Genomic DNA, 21,901 nt, shown 5'->3' with positions numbered 1-21,901 from the left:
ACTGGGGAGAGTGTGTCATAGATAGAAACCGACCTGGATTGCTCCGGTCTGAACTCAGATCACGTAGGACTGTTAATCGTTGAACAAACGAACCCTTAATAGCGGCTGCACCATTAGGATGTCCTGATCCAACATCGAGGTCGTAAACCCCCCTGTCGATATGGGCTCTTGAGGGGGATTGCGCTGTTATCCCTGGGGTAGCTTGGTCCATTAATCAATTATATTGGGTCTGGTCACTGTTAGCACTTTGAGGGGTAGCTCTAGGTAAAGAGGTATGGTCTTGTTTTTGGAGGATTTGTTCTCCTCCAAGGTCGCCCCAACCGAAAAATATCGACCAGGCTCTGCGATGGTAGTGGCCCCAGTGGGGTTGATTGAGGATTCGCGGTGGTCGTTGATTTTTAAGTTCCACAGGGTCTTCTCGTCTTATGTTCACATCCCCGCTTTTGCACGGGGAGATCAATTTCACTGATTATCTGTGAGAGACAGTTAAGACCTCGTTTAGCCATTCATACAAGTCTCGATTTATGGGACAATTGATTGCGCTACCTTTGCACGGTTAGGATACCGCGGCCGTTAAACCTAAGTCACCGGGCAGGCATCACCTTCAATACTTGTTTAATTTGCTGAAGGCTATGTTTTTGGTAAACAGTCGGGCCTTATTAATTTGCCGAGTTCCTTTCACAGATTTTAATCGCTCTTATAGGCGCTCCTGAGTCGGGTTAACAGGGTTAGTTAATACGTGGTCTTGTAGGGGTTTTTGTATCTGTCTAGGTCTGTTAATAATGTTTCTATGTAAGCTTGCGCCGTTAGAGGGGTGTGGCCCTGTACATGAGGGGCCTAGGATGATTCCTAGGATTGTTATGAGGATGGCAGCGGTTTTGGTGATAAGGGGTATGGTTATTGGGGGGGTTTTGGTTGGTGTGATGAAAGAGGTAATGATTATTCCTGCTGTAATGCTGCCTAGGGCGAGTCGGGTTAGGGGGGCGGTGATTAGTGGGTTGTTTTCGTTTATTGATACTATTGGGGGGATTCGGGTTTGTCCAGCTTGGACTAGGATGGTTATGCGGATGCTGTAGGTTGCGGTGAATGCTGTGGCTATAAGGGTTAGGAGTAGGGCTCAAGTATTTAGGTATGATGTGTTTAAGCTTTCGATGATGAGGTCTTTTGAGTAGAATCCGGCTAGGAATGGGGTTCCTATCAGCGCCAGGTTTCCGATGGTTAGGCAGGAAGTAGTGACTGGGAGTATTTTCTGTAGGCCTCCTATCTTTCGGATATCTTGTTCTCCGTTTAGGTTGTGGATGATAGACCCTGAGCATAGGAATAGTATGGCTTTAAAGAAGGCATGGGTTGAGATGTGTAGGAAGGCTAGTTGTGGGAGGTTTAGTCCGATAGTGACTATTATTAGTCCTAGTTGGCTGGATGTTGAGAAAGCAATGATTTTTTTGATGTCATTTTGGGTTAGGGCGCATGTGGCAGCAAATAGGGTTGATAGAGCACCTAGGCATAGGCAGGCAGTTAGGGCTGTCTGGTTGGTGGCTAGCAGGGGGTGCATGCGGATGAGCAGGAAGATTCCGGCTACTACTATGGTACTGGAGTGCAGTAGGGCTGATACTGGGGTGGGGCCTTCTATTGCTGCGGGCAGTCATGGGTGGAGTCCAAATTGGGCGGATTTTCCTGCGGCTGCGAGGATTAATCCTATGAGGGGGAGGATTGGGGTTTGGTGGGGGTGTACGGCTTGTTGGATCTCTCAGGTGTTGAATGTTGAAGCTAGTCATGCTATGCTCAGGATCAGTCCGATGTCTCCGATTCGGTTGTAGATTACGGCTCGTAGGGCGGCGGTGTTGGCATCTGCTCGGCCTTGTCATCAGCCGATGAGAAGGAAGGACATGATTCGTACTCCTTCCCAGCCTACGAATAGGAGGAATATGTTGTTTGCGGTTGTTAGGAGGAGTATGGCGACTAGGAATGTCAGTAGGTAGGTGAAAAATTTTGTTACGTATGGCTCTGAGGCCATGTATCATATGGCGAATTGTAGGATTGATCATGTTACAAATAGGGCGATTGGAAGAAATGTTATTGAGTATTGGTCTATTTTTAGGCTCAGGGGGATTTTAAAGTTTATAATGAATTTTCACTCCCAGTGGCAGGTGACAGATTCTACTCCCGAGTAGATGAATGCGGTTGTAGGGGCTAGGCTAATTAGGAATGCGGTTTTAACAGCGCGGGTGGTGGCTTGTGGGGTGTTTTTAAAGTTTTTAAATAGAAATGGCAGGATGATTGGGGTTAGGAGGATTGTCAGCGTGAGTAGTGTGAGGGAGTTGATTAGTAGTGTGGGGTTCACTACTTTTACTTGGATTTGCACCAAGATGGGTGGTTCCTAAGACCAGTGGATTGCTGTTATCCTTTAAAAGTAAGGGGGCTGAGGTTTTAGGCTCAGATGTAAGAGTTAGCAGCTCTTGTTGGTTAAACCCTCCCCTCGGCAGGTAAGAAGGTTTGAACTTCTATTCTTAGAATCACAGTCTAATGTTTGGTTTAAACTATACTTGCATGAGGGGATTCCGGAGATCAGTTCGGGTTTGAGGATTAGGAGGAATATTGGGATAATGTGGAGTGTTATGAGCGGGTGTTCTCGCGTGGTTGAGTTTTGCATAGATGTGATGTGGGAGGGGATTGAGCCTCGTTGGGTCATTAGTAGTATGAATAAGGTGTAGGAGGCGGTTAGTAGGGTTGCGATTCCTGTTAGGATGATCGTGAAGGCAGATCAGTTGAATAAGGTGATTATAATGGTTAGCTCTGCTATGAGGTTTGTTGTTGGGGGTAAGGCTATGTTTGTTAGATTGGCCAGCAATCATCAGGTAGCTATGAGTGGTAGGAGAGGTTGTAGGCCTCGTGTGAGTAGTAGAATTCGGCTGTGCGTACGTTCATAGTTTGTGTTGGCTAGGCAGAATAGTATGGAGGAAGTTAGTCCATGGGAAATTATTAGGATCATTGCCCCTGAGAATGATCAGTGGGTTTGGATTATTCCTGCGGCGATAACTAGGCCTATGTGGCTAACGGATGAATAAGCGATTAGTGATTTTAGGTCTGTCTGTCGTAGGCAGATTGAGCTAGTCATTAGGGCGCCTCATAGGGCCAGGGTTAGGAAGGGGTAGTGCAGGAGGTTGGACAGTGGGCCCATAAATAGAGTGACTCGTATAATTCCGTATCCTCCTAGCTTTAGTAGTAGGGCGGCGAGGAGTATTGAGCCTGCGATGGGTGCTTCTACGTGGGCTTTTGGCAGTCAGAGGTGTAGGCCGTATAGTGGGGCTTTTACTATGAATGCTATGAGCAGTGCTAGACCTGATAGTATTCCTGTCCATGAGGTGGATAGGGTTGGGTGGGTTAGTTGTAGGGTTGGCAGGTGCAGGGTGCCAATTTTCACGTATAGGTGTATGATTGTGATTAGCAGGGGTAGAGAGCTTACTGGCGTGTAGAATAGCAGGTAGATGCCAGCGCTTAGGCGTTCTGGTTGGTTCCCCCATCTGGTGATTAAGATTAGGGTGGGAATGAGGGTTGCTTCAAATGAGATGTAAAATAGTGCTAGTTCTGTGGTGGAAAAGGCTAGTAGGATGAATGGCTGGACTGCGACTAAGGTTGAGATAAAGATTCGTTTGCGTTGTAGGGGTTCTTGTTGCAGGTGGTTTTGGCTTGCTATGATTATGAGTGGGAGTAGTCAGCAGGATAGTACTAGGAGGGGGGATGAGATTTGGTCAATTCCTGTTCAGTTGGATAAAAATTTGTAGGGGTAGTAGGTTGGGATTAATCACTGTAGGCTTAGGGCAGCGATTAGGAGGCTGTATAAGGTGGTGTTAGTCCATAGAAATTTTGGTGGAGACAGCAGGGCTGTTGGAAGAAGTATGATTGTGGGTAGGATGATTTTTAGCATTGCAGGAGGTTTAGGTTGTGTAGATGGTCGGAGCCATGTGTGCGGGTGGAGGCTACTAGGATGGCCAGGCCTGTGCCCGCCTCACACGCTGAGAAGGTTAGCATGAGAATTGGTACCATGGTGAATGAGGAGACTTGGTTTTCGATGGATCATATTGATAGGCCTACGAATATCGATAATATTATGCTTTCAAGGCATAGTAGGGCGGATACTAGGTGGGTTCGGTGGAAGGCTAGCCCTAGTCCGCTGAAAATGAAGGCTGAGTAGAAGCTTAAATGTAGGGGCGACATAAGAAAGTTACAGGGTTGGCTGTAATCTGCTGGGTCGAAACCAGCTATCTTTTTGGTTAGACTAACTTTCTGTTATTCTGCTCATTCTAGGCCCCCTTGAATTCACTCGTAGGCCAGTCCGAGTGTTAGGAGAAGGAGGATCACTACAGTTCAGGTGAGGGTCATTAGGGGGGATTGGAGTTGGACGGCTCATGGCAGGGGGAGTAGGAGGGCGATTTCTAGGTCGAATAGGACGAACAGGATGGCTACTGAGGAAGAATCGGACTGAGAATGGTAATCGAGCAGATCCAAGTGGGTCGAATCCACATTCGTACGGTGAGAGTTTCTCTGAGTCGGGGTTTATTTGGGCGAGTCAGAAGTTTAATGCGGTTAGGGCGGCGCTTAGGATTGATGATAGGGCGAATATGAACATGAGTGCGTTCATTGCTCTCCTCTGGGTTTATACCAGATTCTAGAGATTGGAAGTCAATTGTAATTAATATACTAGAAGAGCAAGATCCTCATCAGTAGATGGTTATGTAGAGGAATAGTCAGATGACGTCTACGAAGTGTCAGTATCAGGCTGCTGCCTCGAATCCGAAGTGGTGGTCTGATGTAAAGTGGAACTTGATCAGTCGGAAGAGGCAGACGGTCAGGAAGGAGGATCCGATGATTACGTGGAGTCCGTGGAATCCAGTGGCAACGAAGAAGGTAGATCCGTAGACGCTATCGGCGATTGAGAATGGGGCTTCGTGGTATTCTATTGCTTGTAGGGCTGTGAAGTAGAATCCCAAGAGGATCGTTAGGGTTAGGGCGTGGATGGCATGTTTTCGGTTTCCTTCTGTGATGCTGTGATGGGCTCACGTTACGGTAACGCCTGAGGCTAGTAGGATGGCTGTGTTTAGTAGGGGGACTTCTATCGGGTTGAGTGGTTTAGTTCCTGTTGGGGGTCATTGGCCTCCTAGTTCTGGGGTTGGGGCCAGGCTCGAGTGGAAGAACGCTCAGAAGAACCCTAAGAAGAAGAATGCTTCGGATGTGATGAAAAGGATTATGCCGTATCGTAGGCCTTTTTGGACTGTGGGAGTGTGATGGCCTTGGAAGGTGCTTTCTCGTACAATGTCTCGTCATCATTGGAGTATTACTAGGAGTATTGAGATGAGGCCTAGGGTTAGTAGTATGGATGAGTTGTAGTGGAATCACATGATTAATCCTGAGGTTGTGAGTAGGGCGGCGGCTGCCCCGAAGATTGGTCAAGGGCTTGGGTCAACTATGTGGTATGAGTGTGCTTGGTGTGCCATTAGATGTTTTCTTGTAAGTATAGGCTTAGAAGGAGCACGAAGACGTAGGCCTGGATTATGGCTACTGCTACTTCTAGGATGGTTAGGAGTAGTAGGATGATTATTGTTAGGATGGATACTGCAGGAAGGGTGGGTATTAATGCAATGGAGGCTGTAGAGATGAGTTGGATGAGTAAGTGTCCTGCTGTAAGGTTGGCTGTAAGGCGGACTCCGAGGGCTAGGGGGCGGATTAGTAGGCTGGTTGTTTCGATCAGGATTAGTGCGGGGATTAGGGGTGTAGGGGTACCTTCGGGTAATAGGTGGGCTAAAGAGGCTGATGGTTGGTTTCGTAGGCCTGTTAGTAGTGTGGCGAGCCATAGTGGGAAGGCTAGGGCTATGTTCATAGATAGTTGGGTGGTTGGGGTGAATGTATATGGAAGGAGGCCTAGAAGGTTGATTGTAAGAAGTATGATTATTAGGGATGTAAATATTATGGCTCATTTGTGGCCATTTTTGTTGAGTGGGACTATTAGTTGTTTTGTGATTAGGTGAAGGAGTCATGTTTGGATAGTAGAAAGGCGGTTGTTGATTCATCGGTTGTTTGGGGACGGGAATAGTAGGGCTGGGAAGAGTAGGGATAGTAGGATTAAGGGGATGCCAAATAGATTGGGGCTGGAAAATTGGTCAAAGAAGCTTAGGTTCATGGTCAGGATCATGGTGTGGGTTTGGTAGTGAGGGAGGTCTTATTTGATGGGGGGTTGGTTGTGGTGAAGGCTAGTAGTTTTGGTTGGATGAGGAGTGCTAGGGTTAATCAGGTTATAATTATGATTGAAAATCATGGTGCGGGGTTAAGCTGTGGCATATCATTAAGGAGGGGGAAGTCCCTCTTTGGCTAGCTTAAAAGGCTAGTGCTGTTGCATAGCTTCTTAATGATTAGGATGATGATAGAAGGGACGATCAGGCCTCGAAATGTGGGAGTGGGGTTGATTCTACTACAATGGGTATGTAGCTGTGATTAGCCCCGCAAATTTCTGAGCATTGTCCGTAAAAAATCCCAGGCCGGGTGGTAATGAATGAAGTTTGGTTTAGTCGGCCTGGGATTGCGTCTGTTTTAACTCCGAGCGTTGGGACTGCTCAGGAGTGGAGTACGTCTCCTGCAGTAATGATCACGCGGATGGGGGATTCTATTGGGATAACTACGCGGTGGTCAACTTCTAGCAGTCGGAAGTGGCCGTTGGGTAAGTCTGGGGTGGGCACTATGTAGGAGTCGAATGATAGGTCTTTGAAGTCTGTGTATTCGTAGCTTCAGTATCATTGGTGGCCGATGGCTTTTAGGGTGAGGTCTGGTTCGTCGATTTCGTCCATTATGTAGAGGATTTGTAGGGATGGGAGGGCGAGGAGTACCAGGACGATAGCAGGTAGGATTGTCCAGATCAGCTCTACTTCTTGGGCGTCTACAGCATTGGACGAGAGTTTTTCTGTTAGTATGTGGGCTAAAAGGTAGAGAACTAGGCTGCAGATAGCTAGGGCAACGATTAGGGCGTGGTCGTGGAATTCAACGAGTTCTTCTATGATGGGTGATGAGGCGTCTTGGAATCCTAGTTGGGAGTGGTTGGCCACATGAGATGTACAGGATTTTTACCTGTGATTTAGTCTTGACAAGGCTATGTAATTGGTTTACTAACGTCTCATAAGAAAGAAGCATGAGCGGTTAACCTCCTGGGAGACCCAGAAAACTTCACCCCAGCAAACCCGCTAGTAACCCCACCACACATCAAGCCAGAATGATACTTCCTATTCGCCTACGCCATCCTACGTTCAATCCCAAATAAACTAGGAGGCGTATTAGCACTGGCCGCCTCCGTACTGATCCTATTCCTAATCCCATTCCTGCACAAATCAAAACAACGAGCAATAACATTCCGACCACTCTCCCAGCTCCTATTCTGAGTACTAGTCGCCGACCTCCTCGTCCTAACATGAGTAGGAAGCCAACCCGTCGAACACCCATTCATCATCATCGGCCAACTCGCTTCAATCGCCTACTTCACTATCCTCCTATTTCTCCTCCCCGCCGCAAGCGCCCTAGAAAACAAAATACTCAACTGCTAAATACTCTAATAGTTTATAAAAACATTGGTCTTGTAAACCAAAGATTGAAGACTTACCACTTCTTAGAGTACCCCAAACTCAGAAAAAAAGGACTCAAACCTTTATCTCCAGCTCCCAAAGCTGGCATTTTCAATAAACTATTCTCTGACCCTAACCCCTAAACCGCCCGAATAGCACCCCGCGACAACCCCCGCACAAGCTCCAATACAACAAACAAAGTCAACAACAGCCCCCAACCCGCCACTAAAAACATCCCTGCCCCATGTGAATAAAACATGGAAACTCCACTAAAATCCGACCGAACAACAAACACCCCAACATTATTCACAGTAGAAACCCCGAACTTCCAAGCCCCCATAAACCCCCCAAACACCAACCCCCCAAAAACAATTGCCACAAACGCTACTGCACATCCAATCACCCGTCAATCCCCCCAAGCCCCAGGGAAAGGCTCCGCTGCTAAAGCTACTGAATAAACAAACACCACCAGCATACCCCCCAAATACACCATAAACAGCACTAAAGCCACGAACGAAACCCCAAGGCCCAGCAACCACCCGCACCCCGCCACAGACGCTAACACCAAACCAACAACCCCATAATACGGCGAAGGATTCGACGCCACACCCAAAACACCCACCGCAAAGCAAATCCCTAAAAAAAACATAAAATAAGTCATTATTCCTGCCCGGACACTACCCGAGGCCTGCGGCTCGAAAAGCCGCCATTGTTCTCAACTACAGGAACTAACCGCAAGCCCCCAATAATTCTACCCCATCTATGCCATTATGCTTAACCCCCCCCCCCTCCCCCCCCGAGGCGGGGGTATTTGGTTATGCATATTCGTGCATAAATTTATATACCCCATATACATACATACTATAGTACCAGTAATATACATTATATACGGACTATCTTATAAGCAGGTGCTAAACCCATACATGTACACGGCCATTAAACCCTTAAACACACTCCTACCAAACCACCCGGCATGAATGTTCTAGGACCATACCCCACAACACCCAATACAACTCCACTCAAGCGCATAACAAGACCCCATTTTAATGAATGCTCACAGGACATGCTCCAACAACAACTCTCCACCACATATCTCATGCAGTTCGTATCAGACGGATTTATTAATCGTACTCCTCACGTGAAATCAGCAACCCGTTGCACATAATGTCCGGTATGACTAGCTTCAGGCCCATACGTTCCCCCTAAACCCCTCGCCCTCCTCACATTTTTGCGCCTCTGGTTCCTCGGTCAGGGCCATCCATTGGGTTCACTCACCCCTCCTTGCCCTTCAAAGTGGCATCTGTGAGTACTTTCACCTTCTCAATGCGTAATCGCGGCATGTTCCAGCTTTTTGGCGCCTCTGGTTCCTCTTATTTTTTCCGGGGTTACCTCACAGGTGGCTATTCCCAGTGATCTCGGGGGTCCCACAATCTAAGCCTGGACACACCTGCCTCACGGCCTATCCTATATTTCAAGGGTCCCTCGATGAGACGGTTGGCGTATATGGGGAATCATCCTGACACTGATGCACTTTGACCACATTCAGTTAATGTTACCTCCACCCTCCGGGTTAAATGGGGCTATTGGATGAATGCTCGTTGGACATAGCACAAAACAACAAATCATTAAGCGCAACCCCTGCGCTTCACAAACTAAACCAGTAAACTTTCGCTAACCACCATGTAGCATAAACCTTCATCGCCCAATCCCAGCAAACTACCTCTAAAACTCCATTAATCATCCCTTCCATGACATCATCGGAACGATGTACATATACACACAAACACATACAAAATAACTTAAACTTATTAGAGAAACTCCAGTACTAAAAATAGTAAACACAAGCAATAATTTCATATACTTCACTCTCACTCACCACTCAACTATCAGCTAACCACACCCCCGTCCACATAGCTTAACACAAAGCATGGCACTGAAGTTGCCAAGATGGCATAAAACATGCCTGCGGACAAAAGACTTAGTCCTAACCTTACGGTTGGTTTTTGCTAAATATATACATGCAAGTATCCGCGCCCCAGTGTAAACGCCCTCGACCACCTACCCCCATACAGGCCTTGAGGAGTGGGTATCAGGCACACCCAAGTAGTAGCCCAAGACGCCTCGCTAAGCCACGCCCCCACGGGTATTCAGCAGTAATTAACATTAAGCAATGAGTGCAAACTTGACTTAGTTATAGCAACAGCCTAACTTCAAGGGTTGGTAAATCTTGTGCCAGCCACCGCGGTCATACAAGAAACCCAAATCAACCATCCTATTGACACGGCGTAAAGAGTGGTAAAATGCCTATCCTAGCTAACTAAGATCAAAATGCAACTGAGCTGTCATAAGCCCAAGATGCACCTAAACACACCATTAAGATGATCTTAGGAACTAACGACTGATTTAAACCCACGAAAGCCAGGGCCCAAACTGGGATTAGATACCCCACTATGCCTGGCCCTAAATCTTGATACTTACTTTACCGAAGTATCCGCCAGAGAACTACGAGCACAAACGCTTAAAACTCTAAGGACTTGGCGGTGCCCCAAACCCACCTAGAGGAGCCTGTTCTACAATCGATAATCCCCGATTAACCCAACCACCCCTTGCCAACACAGCCTACATACCGCCGTCGCCAGCCCACCTCGAATGAGAGCACAACAGTGGACACAATAGCACCCCGCTAATAAGACAGGTCAAGGTATAGCCTATGGAGTGGAAGAAATGGGCTACATTCCCTATTCATAGGGCACACGGAAAGAAGCGTGAAACCACTTCTGGAAGGCGGATTTAGCAGTAAAGTGGGACAATAGAGCCTACTTTAAGCCAGCCCTGGGGCACGTACATACCGCCCGTCACCCTCCTCAAAAGCCACATCCCACATAACTAATACCATAAATACGCTGAGGATGAGGTAAGTCGTAACAAGGTAAGTGTACCGGAAGGTGTACTTAGAATATCAAGACGTAGCTATAACACCAAAGCACTCAGCTTACACCTGAAAGATATCTACTAGACCGGATCGTCTTGAAGCCCCCCCTCTAGCTCAACCACACAAATAGTACACCAAAACTAAAGAATTTACTAAACTAATTAAACTAAAGCATTTTACAGTCTTAGTATAGGCGATAGAAAAGACACTTAGACGCGATAGAGACCCCAGTACCGTAAGGGAAAGATGAAATAGCAGTGAAACAATCAAAGCGACAGACAGCAAAGATCAACCCTTGTACCTTTTGCATCATGGTTTAGCGAGAACAACCAAGCAAAGTGAACTAAAGTTTGCCCCCCCGAAACCCAAGCGAGCTACTTTCAAGCAGTTAAAGAGAGCGAACCCGTCTCTGTTGCAAAAGAGTGGGATGACTTGTCAGTAGAGGTGAAAAGCCAACCGAGCTGGGTGATAGCTGGTTACCTGTGAAACGAATCTAAGTTCCCCCTTAATCCTCCCTACCGGACATCCTGAACCCTAATGAGATGATTAAGAGCTATTTAATGGAGGGACAGCTCCATTAAAAAAGGACACAACCTCGACTAGCGGATAATTCTTACTACTGATCCTACCGTGGGCCCTAAAGCAGCCATCAAAAAAGAGTGCGTCAAAGCTCCACCACCTAAAAATACCAAAATAAGATGATTCCCTTATCACAAACAGGTCAACCTATGAATATAGGAGAATTAATGCTAAAATAAGTAACTCAGGGCCACACCCCTCTAACGGCGCAAGCTTACATAGAAACATTATTAACAGACCTAGACAGATACAAAAACCCCTACAAGACCACGTATTAACTAACCCTGTTAACCCGACTCAGGAGCGCCTATAAGAGCGATTAAAATCTGTGAAAGGAACTCGGCAAATTAATAAGGCCCGACTGTTTACCAAAAACATAGCCTTCAGCAAATTAAACAAGTATTGAAGGTGATGCCTGCCCGGTGACTTAGGTTTAACGGCCGCGGTATCCTAACCGTGCAAAGGTAGCGCAATCAATTGTCCCATAAATCGAGACTTGTATGAATGGCTAAACGAGGTCTTAACTGTCTCTCACAGATAATCAGTGAAATTGATCTCCCCGTGCAAAAGCGGGGATGTGAACATAAGACGAGAAGACCCTGTGGAACTTAAAAATCAACGACCACCGCGAATCCTCAATCAACCCCACTGGGGCCACTACCATCGCAGAGCCTGGTCGATATTTTTCGGTTGGGGCGACCTTGGAGGAGAACAAATCCTCCAAAAACAAGACCATACCTCTTTACCTAGAGCTACCCCTCAAAGTGCTAACAGTGACCAGACCCAATATAATTGATTAATGGACCAAGCTACCCCAGGGATAACAGCGCAATCCCCCTCAAGAGCCCATATCGACAGGGGGGTTTACGACCTCGATGTTGGATCAGGACATCCTAATGGTGCAGCCGCTATTAAGGGTTCGTTTGTTCAACGATTAACAGTCCTACGTGATCTGAGTTCAGACCGGAGCAATCCAGGTCGGTTTCTATCTATGACACACTCTCCCCAGTACGAAAGGACCGGGAAAGTGGGGCCAATACCACAAGCACGCCCCCCCCCTCTAAGCAGTGAAACCAACTAAACCGTGAAGAGGGCCTTCCCCCACCACTTTCAATCCTAGAAAAGGACCAGCTAGAGTGGCAGAGCCCGGCAAGTGCAGAAGGCTTAAGCCCTTTCCCCAGAGGTTCAAATCCTCTCCCTAGCTTCACCCATGATTCAAATAACAACACTAAGCTGCCTCGTTATATCCCTCCTATACATCATCCCAATCCTGATTGCCGTAGCCTTCCTAACCCTAGCAGAACGGAAAATCCTAAGCTACATACAATCCCGCAAAGGCCCTAACGTTGTTGGGCCTTTTGGCCTACTTCAACCATTTGCGGACGGACTGAAACTATTTACCAAAGAGCCCATCCGACCCTCTACCTCTTCCCCACTTCTATTCATTCTGATACCAATACTAGCCCTTGTCCTAGCCCTCACCACTTGAGCACCACTACCACTCCCATTTCCCCTAGCAGATCTAAACCTCGGAGTTCTCTTCCTAATAGCCATGTCAAGCCTAGCCGTCTACTCAGTCCTATGATCAGGCTGAGCCTCGAACTCAAAATACGCACTAATCGGAGCCCTACGGGCAGTAGCACAGACCATTTCATACGAAGTGACACTGGCCATAATCCTGCTATCAATAATCATACTAAGCGGAAGCTACACACTCAGCTCCTTTGCCGTCGCACAGGAGCCTCTATACTTCATTTTCTCCTCATGACCCCTAGCAATAATATGATACGTATCCACCCTAGCAGAGACAAACCGAGCTCCTTTTGACCTCACAGAGGGTGAATCTGAGCTAGTCTCAGGGTTTAACGTTGAATACGCCGCAGGACCCTTCGCCTTATTCTTCCTAGCTGAATATGCGAACATTATGCTAATAAATACACTTACAGCCATCATATTCCTAAACCCAAGCGCCCTAGGGCCACCCACAGAACTATTCCCCGTCATCCTAGCCACAAAAGTCCTCCTACTATCTTCTGGTTTCTTATGGGTCCGAGCTTCATACCCACGATTCCGATATGACCAACTAATGCACCTACTATGAAAAAACTTCCTACCCCTCACACTAGCTCTGTGCCTCTGACACATCAGCATACCTATCTGCTATGCAGGCCTACCTCCTTACATAAGGAAATGTGCCTGAACTACAAAGGGTCACTATGATAAAGTGAACATAGAGGTATAACAGCCCTCTCATTTCCTGTTGACCTTAGAAAAGTAGGAATTGAACCCACACAAGAGAAATCAAAATTCTCCATACTTCCCTTATATTATTTTCTAGTAGAGTCAGCTAATCAAGCTATCGGGCCCATACCCCGAAAATGATGGTTTAACCCCCTCCTCTACTAATGAACCCTTACGCGACCCCAATCATAACCTTCAGCCTCATCTTGGGCACCACAATCACAATTTCCAGCAACCACTGAGTTCTGGCCTGGACAGGACTGGAGATCAACGCACTAGCCATCATTCCCCTAATTGCCAAATCCCACCACCCACGAGCAGTAGAAGCCGCAACGAAATACTTCCTAACCCAAGCAGCTGCTTCCGCCCTGGTCCTATTCTCTAGCATAACCAATGCCTGAGTCACCGGCCAATGAGACATCACACAAATAAACCACCCAACCTCCTGTCTACTACTGACAGCAGCAATCGCTATTAAACTGGGCCTAGTGCCATTTCACTTCTGATTCCCAGAAGTACTACAAGGATCGCCACTAATAACAGCCCTGCTACTCTCGACCCTCATAAAATTCCCCCCACTAACCCTGCTCCTACTAACATCCAAATCCCTCGACCCAGCTCTACTCACCGCCATGGCCCTAGCCTCAACAGCACTAGGAGGCTGAATAGGACTGAACCAAACACAAACACGCAAAATCCTAGCCTTCTCGTCCATCTCCCACTTAGGCTGAATCGCCATCATCCTAGTTTACAGCCCCAAATTGGCCTTACTTACCTTCTACCTATACACAATCATAACATCAGCCGTATTCCTAGCCCTTAACAAAATCAAAGCCCTTAACCTATCCATGATCACAACCTCATGAACAAAAACCCCAGTGCTAAACGCCACCCTAATACTAGTACTTTTATCCCTAGCAGGCCTCCCCCCATTAACAGGCTTTATACCAAAGTGACTTATCATCCAAGAACTAACTAAACAGGAAATAACACCAGCAGCCATGGCAATTGCCATGCTATCACTGCTCAGCCTCTTCTTCTACCTACGCCTCGCATACCACTCAACAATTACCCTTCCCCCCAACTCCTCTAACCACATAAAACAATGATACACTAGCAAAGCCCCAAGCACACCTACTGCGGTCCTTGCCTCACTATCAATCCTCTTACTTCCCCTGTCCCCAATAATACATGCCATTGTCTAGAAACTTAGGATAACACCCCAAACCGAAGGCCTTCAAAGCCTTAAATAAGAGTTAAACCCTCTTAGTTTCTGCACATTAAGACTTACAGAATATTAACCTGTATCTTCTGAATGCAAGTCAGACGCTTTAATTAAGCTAAAGCCTCCCTAGACAGATGGGCTTCGATCCCACAAAACTCTAGTTAACAGCTAAATGCCTAAACCAATTGGCTTCTGCCTACAAAGACCCTGACGCACCCTAGTGCGCATCGATGAGCTTGCAACTCAACATGAATTTCACTACAGAGCCGATAAGAAGAGGAACTAAACCTCTGTAAAAAGGACTACAGCCTAACGCTTCAACACTCAGCCATCTTACCCGTCACCTTCATCAACCGATGACTATTTTCCACTAACCATAAGGATATTGGCACCCTGTACCTCATCTTCGGGGCATGAGCAGGAATAGTCGGCACCGCACTCAGCCTATTAATCCGCGCAGAACTAGGACAACCAGGAACTCTCCTAGGCGACGACCAAATTTACAATGTAATCGTTACCGCTCACGCCTTTGTAATAAGCTTCTTTATAGTCATACCCATCATGATCGGAGGATTCGGCAACTGATTAGTCCCCCTCATAATCGGTGCCCCCGACATAGCATTCCCGCGAATAAACAACATAAGCTTTTGACTCCTCCCCCCATCATTCCTCCTCCTACTAGCCTCATCCACTGTAGAAGCTGGCGCCGGCACAGGCTGAACTGTCTACCCTCCCCTAGCAGGTGACCTTGCCCACGCCGGAGCTTCAGTAGACCTGGCTATCTTCTCACTCCACTTAGCCGGTATCTCCTCCATCCTTGGGGCCATCAACTTTATCACCACAGCCATCAACATAAAACCCCCCGCACTCTCACAATACCAAACCCCACTATTTGTCTGATCCGTACTAATTACCGCCATCCTACTCCTTCTATCACTCCCCGTACTCGCCGCCGGTATTACAATATTACTAACTGATCGAAACCTAAACACCACATTCTTCGACCCCGCTGGAGGAGGAGACCCAATCCTGTACCAACACCTATTCTGATTCTTCGGACACCCAGAAGTCTATATTCTGATCCTACCGGGGTTCGGAATCATCTCACACGTAGTCACGTACTACTCAGGCAAAAAGGAGCCCTTCGGCTACATGGGAATAGTCTGAGCCATACTATCCATCGGCTTCCTAGGATTCATCGTCTGAGCTCACCACATGTTTACAGTAGGAATAGACGTTGATACCCGAGCCTACTTTACATCAGCCACTATAATCATTGCCATCCCTACCGGAATCAAAGTATTTAGCTGACTAGCCACCCTGCACGGAGGAACAATCAAATGAGACCCCCCCAATACTATGAGCTCTAGGATTTATCTTCCTATTTACCATCGGAGGATTAACAGGAATCGTTCTTGCAAACTCTTCCCTAGACATCGCCCTGCACGACACGTACTACGTAGTTGCCCACTTCCACTACGTCCTATCCATAGGCGCCGTCTTTGCCATTCTAGCAGGATTTACTCACTGATTCCCACTACTCACTGGGTTTACCCTACACCAAACATGAGCAAAAGCCCACTTCGGGGTAATATTTACAGGAGTAAACCTAATGTTCTTCCCCCAGCACTTCCTAGGCCTAGCAGGAATACCCCGACGATACTCGGACTATCCCGACGCCTACACACTATGAAACACCATTTCCTCCATCGGCTCCCTAATCTCAATAGTAGCCGTAATCATACTAATATTCATCATCTGAGAAGCCTTTTCGGCCAAACGAAAAGTCCTACAACCAGAACTAACTACCACAAACGTTGAATGAATCCACGGCTGCCCTCCCCCATACCATACTTTCGAGGAACCGGCCTTCGTCCAAGTACAAGAAAGGAAGGAATCGAACCCTCACATGCTGGTTTCAAGCCAACTGCATTCACCGCTCATGCTTCTTTCTTATGAGACGTTAGTAAACCAATTACATAGCCTTGTCAAGACTAAATCACAGGTAAAAATCCTGTACATCTCATGTGGCCAACCACTCCCAACTAGGATTCCAAGATGCCTCATCACCCATCATAGAAGAACTCGTTGAATTCCACGACCACGCCCTAATCGTTGCCCTAGCTATCTGCAGCCTAGTTCTCTACCTTTTAGCCCACATACTAACAGAAAAACTCTCGTCCAATGCTGTAGACGCCCAAGAAGTAGAGCTGATCTGGACAATCCTACCTGCTATCGTCCTGGTACTCCTCGCCCTCCCATCCCTACAAATCCTCTACATAATGGACAAAATCGATGAACCAGACCTCACCCTAAAAGCCATCGACCACCAATGATACTGAAGCTACGAATACACAGACTTCAAAGACCTATCATTCGACTCCTACATAGTGCCCACCCCAGACTTACCCAACGGCCACTTCCGACTGCTAGAAGTTGACCACCGCGTAGTTATCCCAATAGAATCCCCCATCCGCGTGATCATTACTGCAGGAGACGTACTCCACTCCTGAGCAGTCCCAACGCTCGGAGTTAAAACAGACGCAATCCCAGGCCGACTAAACCAAACTTCATTCATTACCACCCGGCCTGGGATTTTTTACGGACAATGCTCAGAAATTTGCGGGGCTAATCACAGCTACATACCCATTGTAGTAGAATCAACCCCACTCCCACATTTCGAGGCCTGATCGTCCCTTCTATCATCATCCTAATCATTAAGAAGCTATGCAACAGCACTAGCCTTTTAAGCTAGCCAAAGAGGGACTTCCCCCTCCTTAATGATATGCCACAGCTTAACCCCGCACCATGATTTTCAATCATAATTATAACCTGATTAACCCTAGCACTCCTCATCCAACCAAAACTACTAGCCTTCACCACAACCAACCCCCCATCAAATAAGACCTCCCTCACTACCAAACCCACACCATGATCCTGACCATGAACCTAAGCTTCTTTGACCAATTTTCCAGCCCCAATCTATTTGGCATCCCCTTAATCCTACTATCCCTACTCTTCCCAGCCCTACTATTCCCGTCCCCAAACAACCGATGAATCAACAACCGCCTTTCTACTATCCAAACATGACTCCACCTAATCACAAAACAACTAATAGTCCCACTCAACAAAAATGGCCACAAATGAGCCATAATATTTACATCCCTAATAATCAGACTTCTTACAATCAACCTTCTAGGCCTCCTTCCATATACATTCACCCCAACCACCCAACTATCTATGAACATAGCCCTAGCCTTCAAAATCATGGTGCGGGGTTAAGCTGTGGCATATCATTAAGGAGGGGGAAGTCCCTCTTGGCTAGCTTTTGGGGCTTTGCTAGTGTATCATTGTTTTATGTGGTTAGAGGAGTTGGGGGGAAGGGTAATTGTTGAGTGGTATGCGAGGCGTAGGTAGAAGAAGAGGCTGAGCAGTGATAGCATGGCAATTGCCATGGCTGCTGGTGTTATTTCCTGTTTAGTTAGTTCTTGGATGATAAGTCACTTTGGTATAAAGCCTGTTAATGGGGGGAGGCCTGCTAGGGATAAAAGTACTAGTATTAGGGTGGCGTTTAGCACTGGGGTTTTTGTTCATGAGGTTGTGATCATGGATAGGTTAAGGGCTTTGATTTTGTTAAGGGCTAGGAATACGGCTGATGTTATGATTGTGTATAGGTAGAAGGTAAGTAAGGCCAATTTGGGGCTGTAAACTAGGATGATGGCGATTCAGCCTAAGTGGGAGATGGACGAGAAGGCTAGGATTTTGCGTGTTTGTGTTTGGTTCAGTCCTATTCAGCCTCCTAGTGCTGTTGAGGCTAGGGCCATGGCGGTGAGTAGAGCTGGGTCGAGGGATTTGGATGTTAGTAGGAGCAGGGTTAGTGGGGGGAATTTTATGAGGGTCGAGAGTAGCAGGGCTGTTATTAGTGGCGATCCTTGTAGTACTTCTGGGAATCAGAAGTGAAATGGCACTAGGCCCAGTTTAATAGCGATTGCTGCTGTCAGTAGTAGACAGGAGGTTGGGTGGTTTATTTGTGTGATGTCTCATTGGCCGGTGACTCAGGCATTGGTTATGCTAGAGAATAGGACCAGGGCGGAAGCAGCTGCTTGGGTTAGGAAGTATTTCGTTGCGGCTTCTACTGCTCGTGGGTGGTGGGATTTGGCAATTAGGGGAATGATGGCTAGTGCGTTGATCTCCAGTCCTGTCCAGGCCAGAACTCAGTGGTTGCTGGAAATTGTGATTGTGGTGCCCAAGATGAGGCTGAAGGTTATGATTGGGGTCGCGTAAGGGTTCATTAGTAGAGGAGGGGGTTAAACCATCATTTTCGGGGTATGGGCCCGATAGCTTGATTAGCTGACTCTACTAGAAAATAATATAAGGGAAGTATGGAGAATTTTGATTTCTCTTGTGTGGGTTCAATTCCTACTTTTCTAAGGTCAACAGGAAATGAGAGGGCTGTTATACCTCTATGTTCACTTTATCATAGTGACCCTTTGTAGTTCAGGCACATTTCCTTATGTAAGGAGGTAGGCCTGCATAGCAGATAGGTATGCTGATGTGTCAGAGGCACAGAGCTAGTGTGAGGGGTAGGAAGTTTTTTCATAGTAGGTGCATTAGTTGGTCATATCGGAATCGTGGGTATGAAGCTCGGACCCATAAGAAACCAGAAGATAGTAGGAGGACTTTTGTGGCTAGGATGACGGGGAATAGTTCTGTGGGTGGCCCTAGGGCGCTTGGGTTTAGGAATATGATGGCTGTAAGTGTATTTATTAGCATAATGTTCGCATATTCAGCTAGGAAGAATAAGGCGAAGGGTCCTGCGGCGTATTCAACGTTAAACCCTGAGACTAGCTCAGATTCACCCTCTGTGAGGTCAAAAGGAGCTCGGTTTGTCTCTGCTAGGGTGGATACGTATCATATTATTGCTAGGGGTCATGAGGAGAAAATGAAGTATAGAGGCTCCTGTGCGACGGCAAAGGAGCTGAGTGTGTAGCTTCCGCTTAGTATGATTATTGATAGCAGGATTATGGCCAGTGTCACTTCGTATGAAATGGTCTGTGCTACTGCCCGTAGGGCTCCGATTAGTGCGTATTTTGAGTTCGAGGCTCAGCCTGATCATAGGACTGAGTAGACGGCTAGGCTTGACATGGCTATTAGGAAGAGAACTCCGAGGTTTAGATCTGCTAGGGGAAATGGGAGTGGTAGTGGTGCTCAAGTGGTGAGGGCTAGGACAAGGGCTAGTATTGGTATCAGAATGAATAGAAGTGGGGAAGAGGTAGAGGGTCGGATGGGCTCTTTGGTAAATAGTTTCAGTCCGTCCGCAAATGGTTGAAGTAGGCCAAAAGGCCCGACAACGTTAGGGCCTTTGCGGGATTGTATGTAGCTTAGGATTTTCCGTTCTGCTAGGGTTAGGAAGGCTACGGCAATCAGGATTGGGATGATGTATAGGAGGGATATAACGAGGCAGCTTAGTGTTGTTATTTGAATCATGGGTGAAGCTAGGGAGAGGATTTGAACCTCTGGGGAAAGGGCTTAAGCCTTCTGCACTTGCCGGGCTCTGCCACTCTAGCTGGTCCTTTTCTAGGATTGAAAGTGGTGGGGGAAGGCCCTCTTCACGGTTTAGTTGGTTTCACTGCTTAGAGGGGGGGGGCGTGCTTGTGGTATTGGCCCCACTTTCCCGGTCCTTTCGTACTGGGGAGAGTGTGTCATAGATAGAAACCGACCTGGATTGCTCCGGTCTGAACTCAGATCACGTAGGACTGTTAATCGTTGAACAAACGAACCCTTAATAGCGGCTGCACCATTAGGATGTCCTGATCCAACATCGAGGTCGTAAACCCCCCTGTCGATATGGGCTCTTGAGGGGGATTGCGCTGTTATCCCTGGGGTAGCTTGGTCCATTAATCAATTATATTGGGTCTGGTCACTGTTAGCACTTTGAGGGGTAGCTCTAGGTAAAGAGGTATGGTCTTGTTTTTGGAGGATTTGTTCTCCTCCAAGGTCGCCCCAACCGAAAAATATCGACCAGGCTCTGCGATGGTAGTGGCCCCAGTGGGGTTGATTGAGGATTCGCGGTGGTCGTTGATTTTTAAGTTCCACAGGGTCTTCTCGTCTTATGTTCACATCCCCGCTTTTGCACGGGGAGATCAATTTCACTGATTATCTGTGAGAGACAGTTAAGACCTCGTTTAGCCATTCATACAAGTCTCGATTTATGGGACAATTGATTGCGCTACCTTTGCACGGTTAGGATACCGCGGCCGTTAAACCTAAGTCACCGGGCAGGCATCACCTTCAATACTTGTTTAATTTGCTGAAGGCTATGTTTTTGGTAAACAGTCGGGCCTTATTAATTTGCCGAGTTCCTTTCACAGATTTTAATCGCTCTTATAGGCGCTCCTGAGTCGGGTTAACAGGGTTAGTTAATACGTGGTCTTGTAGGGGTTTTTGTATCTGTCTAGGTCTGTTAATAATGTTTCTATGTAAGCTTGCGCCGTTAGAGGGGTGTGGCCCTGAGTTACTTATTTTAGCATTAATTCTCCTATATTCATAGGTTGACCTGTTTGTGATAAGGGAATCATCTTATTTTGGTATTTTTAGGTGGTGGAGCTTTGACGCACTCTTTTTTGATGGCTGCTTTAGGGCCCACGGTAGGATCAGTAGTAAGAATTATCCGCTAGTCGAGGTTGTGTCCTTTTTTAATGGAGCTGTCCCTCCATTAAATAGCTCTTAATCATCTCATTAGGGTTCAGGATGTCCGGTAGGGAGGATTAAGGGGGAACTTAGATTCGTTTCACAGGTAACCAGCTATCACCCAGCTCGGTTGGCTTTTCACCTCTACTGACAAGTCATCCCACTCTTTTGCAACAGAGACGGGTTCGCTCTCTTTAACTGCTTGAAAGTAGCTCGCTTGGGTTTCGGGGGGGCAAACTTTAGTTCACTTTGCTTGGTTGTTCTCGCTAAACCATGATGCAAAAGGTACAAGGGTTGATCTTTGCTGTCTGTCGCTTTGATTGTTTCACTGCTATTTCATCTTTCCCTTACGGTACTGGGGTCTCTATCGCGTCTAAGTGTCTTTTCTATCGCCTATACTAAGACTGTAAAATGCTTTAGTTTAATTAGTTTAGTAAATTCTTTAGTTTTGGTGTACTATTTGTGTGGTTGAGCTAGAGGGGGGGCTTCAAGACGATCCGGTCTAGTAGATATCTTTCAGGTGTAAGCTGAGTGCTTTGGTGTTATAGCTACGTCTTGATATTCTAAGTACACCTTCCGGTACACTTACCTTCTTACGACTTACCTCATCTTCAGCGTATTTATGGTATTAGT

At 47.0% G+C, this 21,901-nt stretch overlaps 2 long non-coding RNA genes across 2 annotated transcripts in view; one reads left to right on the top strand and one right to left on the bottom strand.

Moving 5' to 3' along the window:
• LOC308186610 overlaps positions 1-21,901 on the top strand; it is a 316,995-nt gene that overhangs the window by 67,339 nt on the left and 227,755 nt on the right. The window lies entirely within an intron of this gene.
• LOC308186611 overlaps positions 1-21,901 on the bottom strand; it is a 126,211-nt gene that overhangs the window by 99,246 nt on the left and 5,064 nt on the right. Inside the window, exon 2 of the long non-coding RNA XR_013944138.1 lies at positions 17,675-17,835. This is a non-coding gene — a long non-coding RNA (uncharacterized lncRNA). The remainder of the gene's footprint in view (positions 1-17,674; positions 17,836-21,901) is intronic.

The sequence above is a fragment of the Anser brachyrhynchus genome (genome assembly GCF_964034855.1).
Source record: "Anser brachyrhynchus genome assembly, contig: SCAFFOLD_72, whole genome shotgun sequence".
NCBI classification, from domain to species: Eukaryota; Metazoa; Chordata; class Aves; order Anseriformes; family Anatidae; genus Anser; species Anser brachyrhynchus.
The sequence above is the reverse complement of the archived record's forward strand: the minus strand, read 5'-3'. Positions and strand labels throughout refer to the sequence as shown.